Source organism: Chiloscyllium plagiosum, unplaced genomic scaffold (assembly GCF_037043375.1).
Source record: "Chiloscyllium plagiosum isolate Xiang-an unplaced genomic scaffold, Cpla_swu_hap1 HiC_scaffold_37, whole genome shotgun sequence".
Taxonomy (NCBI): Eukaryota; Metazoa; Chordata; class Chondrichthyes; order Orectolobiformes; family Hemiscylliidae; genus Chiloscyllium; species Chiloscyllium plagiosum.
This window is the reverse complement of record NW_028270175.1, coordinates 15,394,730-15,410,110: the sequence shown is the minus strand read 5'-3', so window position 1 is coordinate 15,410,110 and position 15,381 is coordinate 15,394,730. Positions and strand designations below refer to the sequence as shown.

The 15,381-nt window shown below is 41.9% G+C and overlaps 1 protein-coding gene across 4 annotated transcripts in view; it reads right to left on the bottom strand.

The window, feature by feature from the left end:
* Positions 1–15,381, bottom strand: part of prkcz (protein kinase C, zeta) — a 431,548-nt gene that overhangs the window by 358,641 nt on the left and 57,526 nt on the right. The window lies entirely within an intron of this gene.

Here is a 15,381-nt window from a genome sequence, read left to right as displayed (position 1 = left end):
CAACTCCTGCCCAAAAATCAGCTGCCTTCTCTGGAATCTGGTACAACTTACATGTGCGTAAACATTGCAATGTCCCAAAATCTAGCATCAAAAACAACACACCTGCATCATTTACAAAACCCTAGCAGTAGGAGAAAATACCTGTATTATTATGAGCTGATGAGGATTCTATTTCCCATGATGTGACATCTCCAAGTGGTGGGAAAAAAAACAAAAAATAGGATCTCAATATGTTTAAACATACTGGATGTGAACAAGAAAGGAGAGTTAAAGTTTGTGTGTTTTCCTATCTGTTTTTACTTAATTTTCAACATTTCCACCCCAATCACAATTTTCTATTATATGTATCTTCTGTAGCAAAAGATAAACTGTACTGACCTACTTTGTTTTATTGTCAACTTCGCAAAGTTGAAGATGGAATCTAACTAATTGCCACTCTATTATATTTGTATTCACCAATCTAACCAATGACAGACATAACTTGAGAAATCCATAACCTACTCTTCAATATCACAACAAGCCACTGCAGTCCTTCTGATATCACTTGCGTGAAATAGTGTCACAAGTTTTTACAACTTAGTCTAGAAAACCTGGAAGGTTCAGAAAGTAAAATCACTTCAGAAAGTGCTGTAAAGTGAATCTCCAAGTACTTTAAAAAGTTTAATATTTTAGCTAGAAATCTTGATCAGAATTGCCAGAAGGGAAGAGGATTCTATTTGTAGGAATGACTAAAACAAGTTACAAAGCAAATTATTCAACAACATCGATATGGTGAAAGCTTTTACAATGGTGTAAGCTAACATTATTGTTATATTTTCAAATGAAAGCAAGATATGCAAAATGATGCATTATACAAATTTATAACATTTGCAAATTTATTTTCTAAATGTAGCCATGCTCAGTGAAACGTTTTGCACGTTGTCTCAAACATAACATGGTCATTTCAGTATAGAACTTAACGAAGGAACACAGAATTTAAGTAGTGACTCTTAGAAGGTAAGATTTTTGACAAACTTTGCCCAAACTAAAGCCAGAATAGAAGCTTTCTAGAGAAGTTTTCCAGAATTGGAACCCGATTAAACGTCGAAGGAGGTTTGGATGAATGGTTACTAAATTAGATTTTATTGAAAACAAATGCTAAGATTCTGGCAAATTTAGAAATACTGAGGATAATATTGCGGAAAAGTACAAAATGGAATTTATTAAGTTGTACACAAGCTATAGGGAGAAGCTGAATTAGCTGGCGCTGTTTTCCCTGGAGCGTCGGAGACCAAGCGATGACCTTATAGAGGTTTATAAAATCATGAGGGGAATGGAGAGAATAAAAAGACAAAGTCTTTTCATTGGGGTGGGGGAGTCCAGAACAAGAAGACACAAGTTTAGGGTGAGAGTGGAAAGATTTAGAAGGGACCTAAGGGGCAACGTTTTCACACAGACAGTGGTGCTTGTCTCGAATGAGCTGACAAAGGACGTGTTGGAGGCTGGTACAATTACAACATTTAAAAGGCATCTGAATAGGAGGGTTTCGAAGGATATGGGCCAAGTACTGGCAAATGGAATTAGATTAATTTGGGATATCTGGGTGGCGTGGACAAGTTGGACCTAAGGATCTGTTTCCATGCTGTCCATCTCTGCAACTGACCATTTGGAAATTCCCAATCTGCACTGGCATTTAAATAATTGACCTGAGCCATGATATGAAGTTCAGACAGACTTCTAATTTTAATAGGAGTTAAGTTTGCAGATTATTATAAACTACCAGAACAAATATCAGAAGCACCAAAAAAATTCCTGAGAAAGCATTCCTTCCCAGAAATTCTCATAGCACAAAGGGGAAAAAAAAATCAGAAGAATGGCAGAAAATTGAGAACACAATGTTTACAAATTGGCAAGACCAAGTAGTTACAGGTCTCTCTCAGCGTGAAAAGAGCTGTAACTAACAGAAATGTTATTAATAATTTTGAAAAGTAAGTAAAGAGAATTTGGGATTTAGCATAAGTAAATGAGCTCCAGGAAGATACTGCGAAAACAATCGACATTTCAGGTACAATTCAAAGTATCATTGCATAATGAACTGTCCCAAACGTTATAATAAAGTACGCAAAACCAAGCATGAAATTGAGGATTTGAATGAAGATAATGGATATGCAGACCAATGAGAGGGCAATGTACAATCACAAGATGTTTCAGGCAGGTGAAAGTGAGTACTGCAAATGCTGGAGATTAGAGTCAAGAGTGTGGTGCTGGAAAAACACAACAGGTCAGACAGCATCCAAAGGGCAGGATATTCAACGTTTCGGGTAAAAGTTCTTCAGCAGGAATGAGGGAATAGCGATGGAGGTGGCCCTGGACCTCCATGTCCTTGGGAGAGGAAGTTGAAGTGTTCGGCCACGGGGCGGTGGGGTTGATTGGTGCAGGTGTCCCGGAGATGTTCTCTAAAAAGCGCTAAGTAGGCATCCCGTCGCCCCAATATACAGGAGACCGCATCAGGAGCAATGAATACAGTAGATGACGTGTGGAAGTGCAGGTGAAACTTTGATGGATGTGGAAGGCTCCTTTGGGGCCTTGGATGGAGCTGAGGGGGGAGGTGTGGGCGCAGGTTTTGTAATTCCTGCGGTGGCAAGGGGAGGTGTCAGAAAGGGAGGGTGGGGGCTGATCAGGGGAATGGACCTGACAAGGTAGTCGCGTAGAGAACAGTCTTGATGGAAAGCAGATAGGAGTGGAGGGGGAAATATATCTCTGGTGGTGGGGTCAGTTTGTAGATGGCAGAAATGGCAGAGGATGATGTGATGGATATGAGGTTAGTGGCGTGAAAGGTGAGGACCAGAGGTTCTGTCATTGTTGCGGTTGGAGGGGTGGGGTTCGAGGGCAGAGGTGCGGGAAGTGGATGAGATGCGCTGGAGGGCATGGGAGTGGAAATTGCAGTCTTTAAAGAAGGAGGACATCTGATGTGTTCTGTGGTGGAACTGGTCCTCCTGGGAGCAAATGCGGTGAAGAGGGAGGAATTGGGAAGAAGGGATAGTATATTTGTAGGAGGCAGGGTGGGAGGTGTAATCCAGGTAGCTGTGGGAGTCGGTGGGTTTGTAGAAAATGTCACTGTTGAGTCAGTCAATGTTGATGGAGATGGAGAGGTTCAGGAAGGGGAGGGAGGTGTCAGAGATGGTCCAGGTGAATTTAAAGGCAGGGTGAAATGTATTGGTGATGTTGATGAACTGTTCAACCTCCTCATGGGAGACTGTTCCACCTAACTGACAAAGAGACGGGCATAGCTGGGGCCCATGGCTACCTCTTTTGTCTGGAGGAAGTGGGAGGATTCAAAGGAGAAATTGTTGAGGGCGAGGACCAGTTCAGCCAAACGAATAAGATTTGAGTGGAAGGGTACTGGTGGGGACGTCGGGACCCTGGTCATGGCAGATGGAGGTGCATAGACACTGGATGTCAGTGGTGAAGAGGAGAGGTTGGGGGCCAGGGAAACGCAAGTCTTAGAGGAGATGGAGGCCTGAACATATGTGGGGAGTTCCCTGACAAGCAGGAATAGGACAGTATTGAGGTAGGTGGAGATGAATTCGTTGGGGCAGGAGCAGGCTGAAACAATCGGTCCCCCCAAATGATGAGATTGAAAGCTGGGGGGGGGTGGATTCCTTGAGGAGACGAGGTTGTGTATAGTCTGGGAGATGATGGTTTGGTGATGAGAGGTGAGGTCGTGGTTGAGGGGGCAGTAGGAGGAGATGTCTTCAAGTTGGCGCCTGGCTTCAGGGGTGTAGAGGTCAGTGCGCCAAACTATCACAGCAACACAGCAGGAGCTATGAACCTGCATTCCAAGGTCTCTTTGTTCAGCAACACTCCCTAGGACCTTTACCATTAAGTGTATAAGTCCTGCTAAGTTTTACTTTTCCAAAACGCAGCACCTCGCATTTATCGGAATAAAACTCCATCTGCCACTTCTCAGTGTGGGGTTCCTAAACTGAGGTTGGAAACTGTGGGTGGGAGGTCCCCTGAGGTGATAAGGTTGCGTACGGTCTGGGAAATGATAGTTTGGTGATGGGAGGTGAGATCATGGTTGAGGAGGCAGTAGGGCGGAGAGGGCAGACACTCCATCCTCTTACCATCACAACGCTCAGCCCTCCAATCCCCCTGCTCCAACCCCAACCTCAAGGGGGGGATACAGTGCTAAGTTTGGCACACTGACCCGTATACCACTGAAGCCAGGCACCAACTTGAAGACACCTCCTCCTACCAACCGCAACAATGACAGAACCTCCCAGTCCTCACCTTCAATCCCACCAACCTCCATATACATCGCATCATCCTCCGCCATTTCTGCCATCGACAAATGGACCCGACTACCAGAGATACATTTCCCTCATCACCCCTACCCTTTTTCTATCAAGACCGTTCTCTCCGCGACTACCTTGTCAGGTCAACGCCTCCCAACAACCCACCCTCCCTTCCTGACATCTACCCCTGCCACCACAGGAATTGCAAAACCAGCATCCACACCTCTTCCCTCACCTCTGTCCAAGGCCTCAAAGGAGCTTTCCACATGCATCAAATTTTCACCTGCACTTCCACACATCATTTACTGTATCCGTTGCTCCTGATGTGGTCTCTACCCTGGGGAAACAGGACGCCTACTTGCACAGCGCTTCAGAGAACATCGCCGGGACACCTTCAACTCCACCGCCCCATGGCCAAACACTTCAACTTCCCCTCCCACTTTGCTGAGGACATGCAGGTCCTGGGCCTCCTCCACCATCACTCCATTACCATGCGACACCTGGAGGAAGAACACCTCATTTTCCAGCTCGGGACCCTTCAACCCCAGGGCATCAATGTGGATTTCACCAGTTTCCTCATTTCCCCTCCCCCTACCATACCCCAGTTCCAACCTTGTAGCTCAGCACCATCCTCATAACCTGTCCCATGTGTCCATCTTACTTCCCACCTATCTGCACCACCCTCCCCTTCAACTTATCATCTTTACCCTCACCTCCATCCACCAACTGCACTCTCAGCTACCTTCCCCTCAGCCCCACCCCCTCCCATTTCTCTCTCCACCCCCTAGGCTCCCAGCCTCATTCCTGATGAAGGACTTTTGTCCAAAACATCGATTTTCCTGCTCCTTGGATGCTGCCTGACCTGTTGTGCTTTTCCAACATCTGACACAAGATGTTTCAGCCCAGTGATGAAGACACGGAATACAAAGTCTTTTAATTGTGCAGCATTGGATAGTGACTGCCAATCTACTGCATGTGGAATAGACTGGTTAAAATGGAACCCAGAACGAGTGTAAAACAAAATCAGGACAAAAGTCAAGAACTTGAGACCTTCATGAGTTTGAGATTTAGGGATATTAACACGAAGATCTTTGAAAATAGCAGTCATTTCTTGAAAAATAGCCGAATCACTCGCTATTAGTACAGATGCAGCTGTCAGTGAAATATCCTTGTTATCATCTGTGCAAAAAACACAGATAAAACAGTAAATGGAAAATGAAAAGGCCATTGTGAATTTACAAATTACATGTATCTGGAAAGGCAAGGACTGATTAGGGATAGTCAGCATGGCTTTGTGATTGGGAAATCATGTCTCACAAACTTGACTGCGATTATTGAAGAAGTAACAAAGAGGATTGGTGAGAGCAGAGCGGTGGACATAATCTATATGGACTTCAGTAAGGTGCTCAACAAGGTTCCTCATGGGAGACTGGTTACCAAGGTTAGATCTCATGGAAAACAGGGAGAACTAGCCACTTGGATACAGAACTGGCTCTAAAAGGTAGAAGACGGAGGGTGGTGGTGGAGGGTTGCTTTTCATCAATACACAACAGATGGCTTCATTTTCAAAAACCTTAAGTTTTATGCTGTGAGTACATTATAACAGACATTACATTGACTCTAAGCATACAAACATTTAGTATTACAATCCATTTCAGTCATCATTTTTTCTCCACCAACAAACACCTCTGTCTTTCTTCAAAGCACCGACAATTATATTCTTGTCCTGTCACGTCTATAATTTTCAAATTGAGTGGCTGCTTCCATCTAAACAGTCTGGTATTTTTATGCTTAAACGTCTTCAAAAACTTTTAAGATGTTAAGATCAGTGTGTACAACTGTCTCAGATACATTACTGGTGATATAAATGTTGAAATGTTTTGCAATGCCCATACCAAACTCATGGTCGACTTGTCAATTATGGATTATGTCTGTTCATGAACATTCAATTTTCTGGAAAAATACCTAATAGGTCTTTCTATCTTCTTGCAAGAGTACAGCACTGACACCCACATCACTCTTCTATAGCTACCTTAAACGGCTAGGTGTAATTAGGTATGGCCAACACTGGAGCAGCAGATAACGCAGCTTTCAGAAAGGCAAATACATTTTGACATTACTGCATCCACTGAAATTTTCCACACTACTTCAAGTCAGGCACTGGAGCAACCACACTTAAAATTCTGTAGTGAACTGCTGATAAAAACCACTCAGTCCCAGGAATCATGATACTTCCTGCTTTGTCAATGGTATGTGAAACTCCCCAATAACCTTTGTTTTCATATCCATTAGGGGTAATTTGTCCATGTCCAATCATATGGCCCAGGAACGTGACTTGGGCTTTTGCGAACTCACTGTTAACCAGGTTTATTGTTGAGCCTGCCTCACGAAGTTAACTAATGCTCTAAATGTTCCTTCCACGTGTGACTAAAAGCCACTAGACTGTTGAGGTATACCACACAACTGGATATTCCCAAAATAACTTTATTAGTTAGTCTTTGAATGTGGCTGGTGCGTTTTGCATACCAAATGGCATGACGTTAAACTGGTACAGTGCATTCAGTATCACGAAAGCCAAAATTTCCTTTGTTCTTTTGGATAAAGGCACCTGCAAGTATCCTTTGACTAAGTCCAACTTGGAAATAAAGGTTGCCTGTCCAACCTTCTCAACCATTTTCCAAATGAAGAATATTAATCAGATTTTTTTTAAAACTGCATTGGCTTGGGATAGTCCACATGTAATCATTGGGTACCATCTGATTGTGGTACCATTACTGCGGGTAAGCTCCATTCACTGCAACTCACTTTGATTATGTTGTCTTTGAGCAGTCATTTGATCTCTTTGTGAATCTGTGCCAACTTTAGAGGGTTAAGTCTATATGGATGTTATTTAATTGGAACAGCTTTTCCTAAATTTACATTAATATAATCAGATTACTATTTTCCACTTTATTCCCACATATCTCCCTATATGATTGTAGTTACTCTGTCAGGTCATTTTGATTTTCATCTGGAAGGCAATCCAATATTTATCCTAATTTTTGAAAACTTCTTCATTGTCAAATTTAATTTGAGGAATGTCCAATTCAAAATCATCTGAACTTGGTTCTTCACTCTATTGTAACCAGTAACACATTCTTCTTTTCCTTTCTTTCCTTGTTAAATACCTTTTGAATATATTCATATGACACACCGATTGCTTTCTGTCTGGTGTTCTTATCAAATAATTCACCTCATTCAATTAGATATAAGCCATGAAACCTTGCCTTTCAAAGGTTTACCTATCATTGATAGTAAAACTAACACCATCTCCTGCGGCAAAACTGTCAATTTCCGATTTCAGTCTGCTTCCTGCTTCATATTCTGCTGTTTGCTTTCAATGTTGTCTAACCAACTCACCTGCTCTAGTTAATCTTTCCTTAAAATTTGGAACATAGTCCAAATATGTGGTCTCTGAACTCTAACTTCGAACTCTCTCCTTAATAAATTTCAGTGGTCCTCTCACCTCATGCCCAAAAACTAATTCAAATGAAATTGATTCATTAGTTGTCGCCCTAATTGCAAAAACTTCTAATGTTATTGCTTTATCCCAATCCTCTGGATAGTTTTGACTATAAGCCCTCAACATAGTCTATAAAGTTTGATGCCACTGATCTCATGCTCCCTGCGATTCTGGATGGTATGCAGGAGATTTGATTTGTTTTATTCCTGAGCTGTCCATAACATCCTTTAATAATTTTCATGTAAAACATGACCCTTAGGATGTATCTATGTGGGTAGTCGATAACTCAAAAAATATAAGCAACTCTTCCAAAATCCTTTTAGCCATGATATTGCATAATGGAATCGCCTTTGGAAATCTTGTAGACACATCCATTATGGTCCACAAATACTGACTTTTACTTTTTGTTTGAGGTAAGGGTCCTACGCAATCAACTAAGACTCTTGGAAAAGGTTCCTTAAATGTGGGAGTAGGTATTGAGGCTGCTGGTTTCATCACTGCCTGAGGTTTTTCAATTACCTGACACATACCACAAGTCTGGTGTCTGGCAAAAAGCAACCACATGCTTAGGTATTCCAAGCGAATAAAAATGTTTCTACATTTTGGCGTGACTTTTCATTAGTTTTCAAAAGACATCCTGCTGGTTGTTCACATGCTACATGCACAACCTCCTTTCTGTAATCTACCAGTAATGCGACTTGGTGAACTTCTGCCTATTTCTCATCCGCCTGAATACATGATGGCCTCCATTTCCTCATGAAGATGTCATTTTTAAGATAACATTCTTGGATACAAGGTTAAAAATCACAACACCAGGTTATAGTCCAACAGGTTTAAATGGAAGCACTAGCTTTCAACCACTTGATGAAGGAGCAGCGCTCCGAAAGCTAGTGCTTCCAATTAAACCTATTGGACTACATCCTGGTGTTGAGATTTTTAACTTTGTACACCCCAGTTCAACACAGGCATCTCCAAATCATGACTTCTAGGATACATTCAATCTTCTTCTGTATATGCTTTTTGATACTACTACAGTTTTTCAGCTTTCTGCTATAATTCAGTTAATTTCTCTGAACTAAAAATATCCACTTTATCCTCCACTTGTTCTTGTTTTTCTCTCAACCATATGATCATAGTTTCTGATAATTGAACTTCAACTTCCTTATCTTTACTCCTTGGTTTTTCCTCCTGATACAACCTGTGGCTTTGTGACCTTGTTACCACAGTCAGGTAAAATTCCAGAAGATGCTTCCTGTAACATCTCAGTTGCCTGATTTTTCACTGGCTTTTAAACCACAGAAGACATCATTCCCATCTGTGTGATCCAGCAATATCAATACAAAGGATAGACTAAGTTCTGAAATGAGATTTTCTCTACTACTATTATCACAACTTTGCACCGAACACTCCAACCTCCATTTATGTAATCGAACACTGCCCTTCTCACCACGAAACCCACATATTGCCATCTTTTCTGGTCATACTCCTTGTGAATTACATAGCTCATCTTTTGCCAAAAGTCTGGGACATTCGGCCTCGGACCTTCGGGTGGCCATCCTCCAAGGCAGACTTCGGGACAGGCAACAACACAAAGTGCCAAACAGAGGCTGATAGCCAAGTTCAGTACCCATGGGCGTGATCTCAACTGGGACCTTGGGTTCACGTCACACTACAGGTGACTCCACTGCACTACACACGCGCGCACACACACAGAGACACAGGTTGATGGGGTAAATTTGTACTTGCAGGATTACATTTTGTTTTGCTCAAAAACTGCATAAATCCATGTAAAGTTCTGTAAATGCCACTTTAGGAATACGATCAAATACAAATCAAACATTGGGACACAGACAGACTTTCACTTCACACCTTCAATGCATTGTCTGAGCTGAGATGATACCTATTGTTAAAAGCAATCTCGAGAATATAACTTTTAACATGTTCTGGGATTTACATATGAAGGTACCAAAACTAACATGATCACTCAAAGATGAAAGACTCAAGCTAAATTTGTTTAATATTACATTCCAATGACACTATAATCTTGTTGCTATAAATTCTGTCGTATGATTCTGCTCCACAACCACCTGAAGAAGCAGCACTTCTAAAGCCCGTCTAAATCTTTTGGACTGGTGTTGTGATTTTTAACTCTCTGGCTAAAGATTGACTTACTGCCATATCCCTCAAAATCTTAATTTCTTTACCTACTCCTCCTGACCTAAGTAAGTAAACCTTACTGTGGGAAAAGATCTGCCACCCTGCCGACCCATAGTAAGCCCACACAGAACACAGGAAAGCAAACTTTGCCAAACTATACCAGAAACAGCCAGAATGCCTCAGCAATGCCCAAACAGGCTGACAAGTGAAACCAGACACCACTCACAGACAAGGGATTACACTTACCAAAACACACTAACAATACCCGGTCAACACAGCTGTCCCAAAGTCCCAAGGGCAGTCTCATAATACAGCAATACCAAAGCCACACATGAACAGGCCAGGCACCCCCAAGGACCTCGCTCCCAGGACAGGTACAATGGTAGCACCGGTTTCAAAAGAGAGATTCTCACCTACCTGCAAAGAGAACTGAAATCTCCCGATCCCATCAAGAACTCATTGTCAATACAATGTAACATACTGACAGTATCAATCAGGACATTCTTCCAATAACTCTTTTTCAATTATCATCATTAACTGAATTACTTAATTTACAAATACATTGTATCTTTCTCCATTTTAATTAACCTTATTGCACAAGATTCTGATAAACCAGCTCCATCCTCAACTCGAGGAACAGAACCCTTGATCTACCTGAACAGACTGTCAGTTCTATGTCAGCCTAGTCAATTTCTCGTCAGCGATATCACTTGTGATAAACAGCTTGTCAATTTCACCCGATCTGGCTTGTGTGGTCTCTACCTTATTGGGCTAATTTCGCCGACATTTACCCTCAAGTAAATTCTTTAAAGAGATCTAGAATATTTTTCTCAATTAACCCCTGACCAGGTTGCACATGGTTTGCAGCTTTTTAGCTTACACTGGTTTCCTTTACCACATAATCAAAACTCACTGGCTTGTTCTTCCACATCCACCTTCTTGGTGCTTTTTCTAAAATCACCAACACTTCATATGGCCCACTTTATTACAGCACATTTGAGCTCTTTTACTTCTCTTTCCACCTCAGATTTCCTTTTTATCCTCTGGTAAGGCTTTACTATCTTCAATGAGATCTTCTATTCCCTTACCAGCAGAGGATTTCTCTTTTCCCAATTTCTAACCCTCAGATTGAAATCAGTGCTGGAAGCGAAACTTGACTTTATGAAACAACACATAACCATCTGCCATTTCTGATGCTAATCTTGTCGTCTTAACTGTCTGCCTTCTATAAGTTCTCACCACTACGGTATGTGGATGGTTCAACAAGGGAGGGGGCAGACTGTACCTAGTACTGGGAAACGAGCCCAGCTGATGGTCAAAGTTTCAGTGGGGGAGCATTTTGGTAATAGGGACCATAATTCCAAACATTTTTTGAGTACTTATGGACACAGACAAGAGTGGACTTTGAAAAGGCCAACTATAACCAAATTAGGCATGAAATGGAGAATATGGATTGGGAACGGGTGTTTGAGGGTAACTTCACATCTAACACAAATTCACAACATACACGAGCAGAATTAGGCTATTTGGCCCATCGAGTCTGCTCTGCCATTTGATCATAGACAGGCAAGAAGCTGGAAGAACACAGCAGGCCAACCTTGAAGGGTTACACCTAAAATGTCAACTTCACCTCCTGATGCTGCCTGGCCTGCTGTGTTCTTCCAGCCTCCTGTCTGTCTATTTTGGATTCTAGCAACTGCAGTTTTTATCATCTCTGATCATGGTTGATATGCTCCACGCCCCCATTTTCTTGCCTTTTCTACATATCCCCTCAATCCATTACCAATTAAAAAATCTGTCTAACTCCTCCTTAAATTTACACATTTTCCCAGCATCCACCGCACTTTGGGGTAGCCAATTCAGATTCACAATCCTTTGGGAGAAGTAGTTTTTCTTCAACTCTGTTTTAAATTGCTACCCCTTATCCTAAGACTATGACCTCGTGTGCTAGAATGCCCCACAAGAGGAAACATCCACTCCATGTCTGTGTTATTAATACCTTTTAACATTTTGAATACCTCAATTTGATCTCCCATCATCCTTTTAAATTCCAATGAGCATAGGCTTAAACTATTCAACCTCTCTGCAAACAACAACTTCATAACTCTGGGATCAATCGAGTGAACCTCCTCTCAATTGCCTCCAATGCCACGACATATTTCCTCAAATAAGGGGACCAGAACTGTGCACAACACTCAAGGTGCGGTTTCACCAATATCTTGGAGAGTTTCAACAATACTTCCTTACCCTTATATTCTGTTCCCTTCACTAAAAAAGCCAACATTCCATTTGCTTTCTTTATTATCTGCTGTGCCTGCATGCCAGTTTTCTGGGACTCCCGAATGTGTGCACCTAGTTCCCTCTGCACCAGGGCACCCCAAAGTCTCTCCCCATAAGATAATAGGTTGCTTTCCCATTTTCTCGATCCAAATGCCTGACCATGCACTTATCCATGTTAAACTCCATTTGCTACATTTTGGTCCTCTCTCCTAACCTATCTATATCCATTTGTAAGGTTCTTATTTCCTCATTGAAATTTACCAGGCCACCTATTTTTGTGTTGTCTACAAATATGGCTATAGAGCTTTCTATCCCTATATCCAATTTGTTAATGTTGATTGCAAATAGCTGGCATTCAAGGACCAAGCCATGTGCCACCCCACGAGTTACATCCTGCCATATAAGAAAAAAACCATTTATCGCGACTCTGTATTCTGTCCATCAGCCAATCATCTATCCAGGCTAATTACTCCTAATTCCATTTGTCCAACCTTGTGAATTAACCTTTTGTGCGGCAACTTATCAAACACAATACCATAGAAATAGAAGTTAGGCCATTCAGCCTATTGGGTCTGCTGGTACGTTTCTCAACTCCATTCTCCCACCTTCTTCCTGTAACTTTTGATATTCAAGAACCTCAAGTCTTAAGTATACTCAATGACCTGGCCTCCACAGCTTTCTGTGGTAATGAATTCCATAGATTCACCATTCTCTGGCTGAAGGAGTTTCTCCTTATCTCCATTCTAAAAGGTCTTCCCTTTACTCTTCCCTTATTCCCTCAGGTCCTAGTCTCTCCTTTCAATGGTATCATCTTCCCAACATCCATTCTGCCCTACTTCCTCCCTGAGATATGGGGCCCAAAACTGCATACAATGCTCAAAGTGGGGCCTGACCAGAGCCTTACAGAGCCTCATAAGTACATGCTTGCTTTTATATTCAGGTCATCTCAAAATAAATGCCATCATTGCATTTGCCTTTCTGACAACTGACTTAAACACCTTCAGGAAGTCCAGATAAATTACATCTACAGCATCCCCATTGTCTACTTTGCTTGTTTGAAGAACACCCGCAAAATAGTCAAGCATGATTTGCCCTTCATGAAACCATGCTGACTCTGATTGATAGTGCTTTGACTTTTCAAACATCCTGATATTACTTCCTTGATAATTATTTCAAACACTTTCCCAGTAACAGATGGTAAACCAACTGGTCAGCAATTTCCCACAGTTTGCCTCCCTCCTTTTTTATTAGCCATTTTCCAATCCACTGGAACCTTTTCTAAGTGCAGGGAATTTTGGAATATTGTAACCAATGGATCTGCTAGCCCTGCTACTACTTCCTTTAATACTCTCAGATACAGGCCATCAGGCCCAGGGGACTTATCTGTCCTCAATCCCAATAGATTGCTTAGTACCTTTTCCCTACTGATGTTGATTGTTTTAAATCTTATCTTATCTACGGCTCCTGACTTCCCCATTCCAACAGGAATGGTAGTACTGTCCTCCACCGTGAAAATATCAGCATCCAAGATTCAGCATCTTTGCCAACTCAGTGTTGCCCACTATTAACTCTCCAGATTCATCTACCAAGGGACCAACATTTACATTAGCGGCTCCTTTTCCTTTTATATACTATAGAAGCTTCTGCTATTATTTTTGATATATTGTGCTAGTTTCCTTTCATAATTTATCTTAACTCTATTAATTTTTTAGTATCCCTTTGTGTTCGAAAGTTTCCCAATCTGCCATCCTGCCACTGGCCTTGCAATATGGTATACCTTAGGTTTTGACTTCATGTTGTCCTCGACCTTATTGTTTAGCTATGAATTTTTTTTTCCCCCACTTACCATCTTTCATTCTCATTGGAATACAGAGTCATAGTGATTTACAGCATGGAAACAGACCCTTTGGTCCAACTTGTCCATGCCAGCCAGATACCCTAAATCAATCTAGTCCCATTTGAAAGCACCTAGCTCATATCCTTCTCAACTCTTCCTATTCAGAAACACATCCAGTTGCCTTTTAAAATGTTGTCATTGTACCAGCCTCCACTATTTCCTCTGGCAGCTCATTCCATTCACACAGTACCCTCTGTGTGAAAAAGTTGCCCCCGAGATCCCTTGGAAATCTTTCCCCTCTCACCCTTGTCATCTTGTTTCACACTATATTCCAAAACTGGCCAAACCAATGTCCTGTACAGCTGCAACATGGCCTCCCAACTACTATACTCAATGCTCAGACCAACAATGCAAAGCATACCAAATGCCTTCTTCACTATTCTATCTAGCAGAGATTCCACTTTCAAGGACATATGAACCTGCAGTCCAAGGTCTCTTTGTTCAGCAACACTCTCTAGGATCTTGCCATTAAGTGTGTAATTCCTGCCCCGATTTGTCTGTCCAAAATGCAGCACCTCATATTTATCCAAATTAAACACCAACCGCCATTCCTTGGCCCAATGGCCAATCTGGTCAAGATGCTGTTATAATCTGAGATAACCCTCTTTCGCTGTCCACTACACCACCAATTTTGGTGGCATCTGCAAACTTACTAACTATACCTCCTATGTTCACATCCAAAACATTTATGTAAATGACCTAGCTCCAATCCAAAAAGCTACTCTCCACCACAACCCTCTGACTTCTACCTTCGAGCCAGTTCTGTATCCAAATGGCTAGTTCTCCCTGTATTCCATGTGATCAAACCTTGTTAACCAGTCTACCATGAGAAAAACTTTGTCGAACACCTTACTTAGGTCCGTACAGGTCACATCTACTGCTCTGCCTTCAATCACTTGTTGCTTAAAAAAAAACTCAATCAAGTTTGAGAGACATTATTTCCCATGCACAACGCCATGTTGACTAACCCTCATCAGTCCTTGCCTTTCCAAATACATGTAAACCCTGCTCCTAAGGATTCCCTCCAACAAGTTGCCCACCACCGATGTCAGGCTCACCTGTCCATTGTTGCCTGGCTTTTCCTTACCACCTTTCTTAAATAGTGGCACTACGTTAGCCAACCTCCAGTCTTTTGTCACCTCACCTGTGACTACTGATGATATAAATATCTCAGCAAGGGGCCCAGCAAGCACTTCCCTAGCTTCCCACAGAGTTCTAGGGTACACCTGATCAGATCATGGGGATTTATCCATGTTGATGCATTTTAA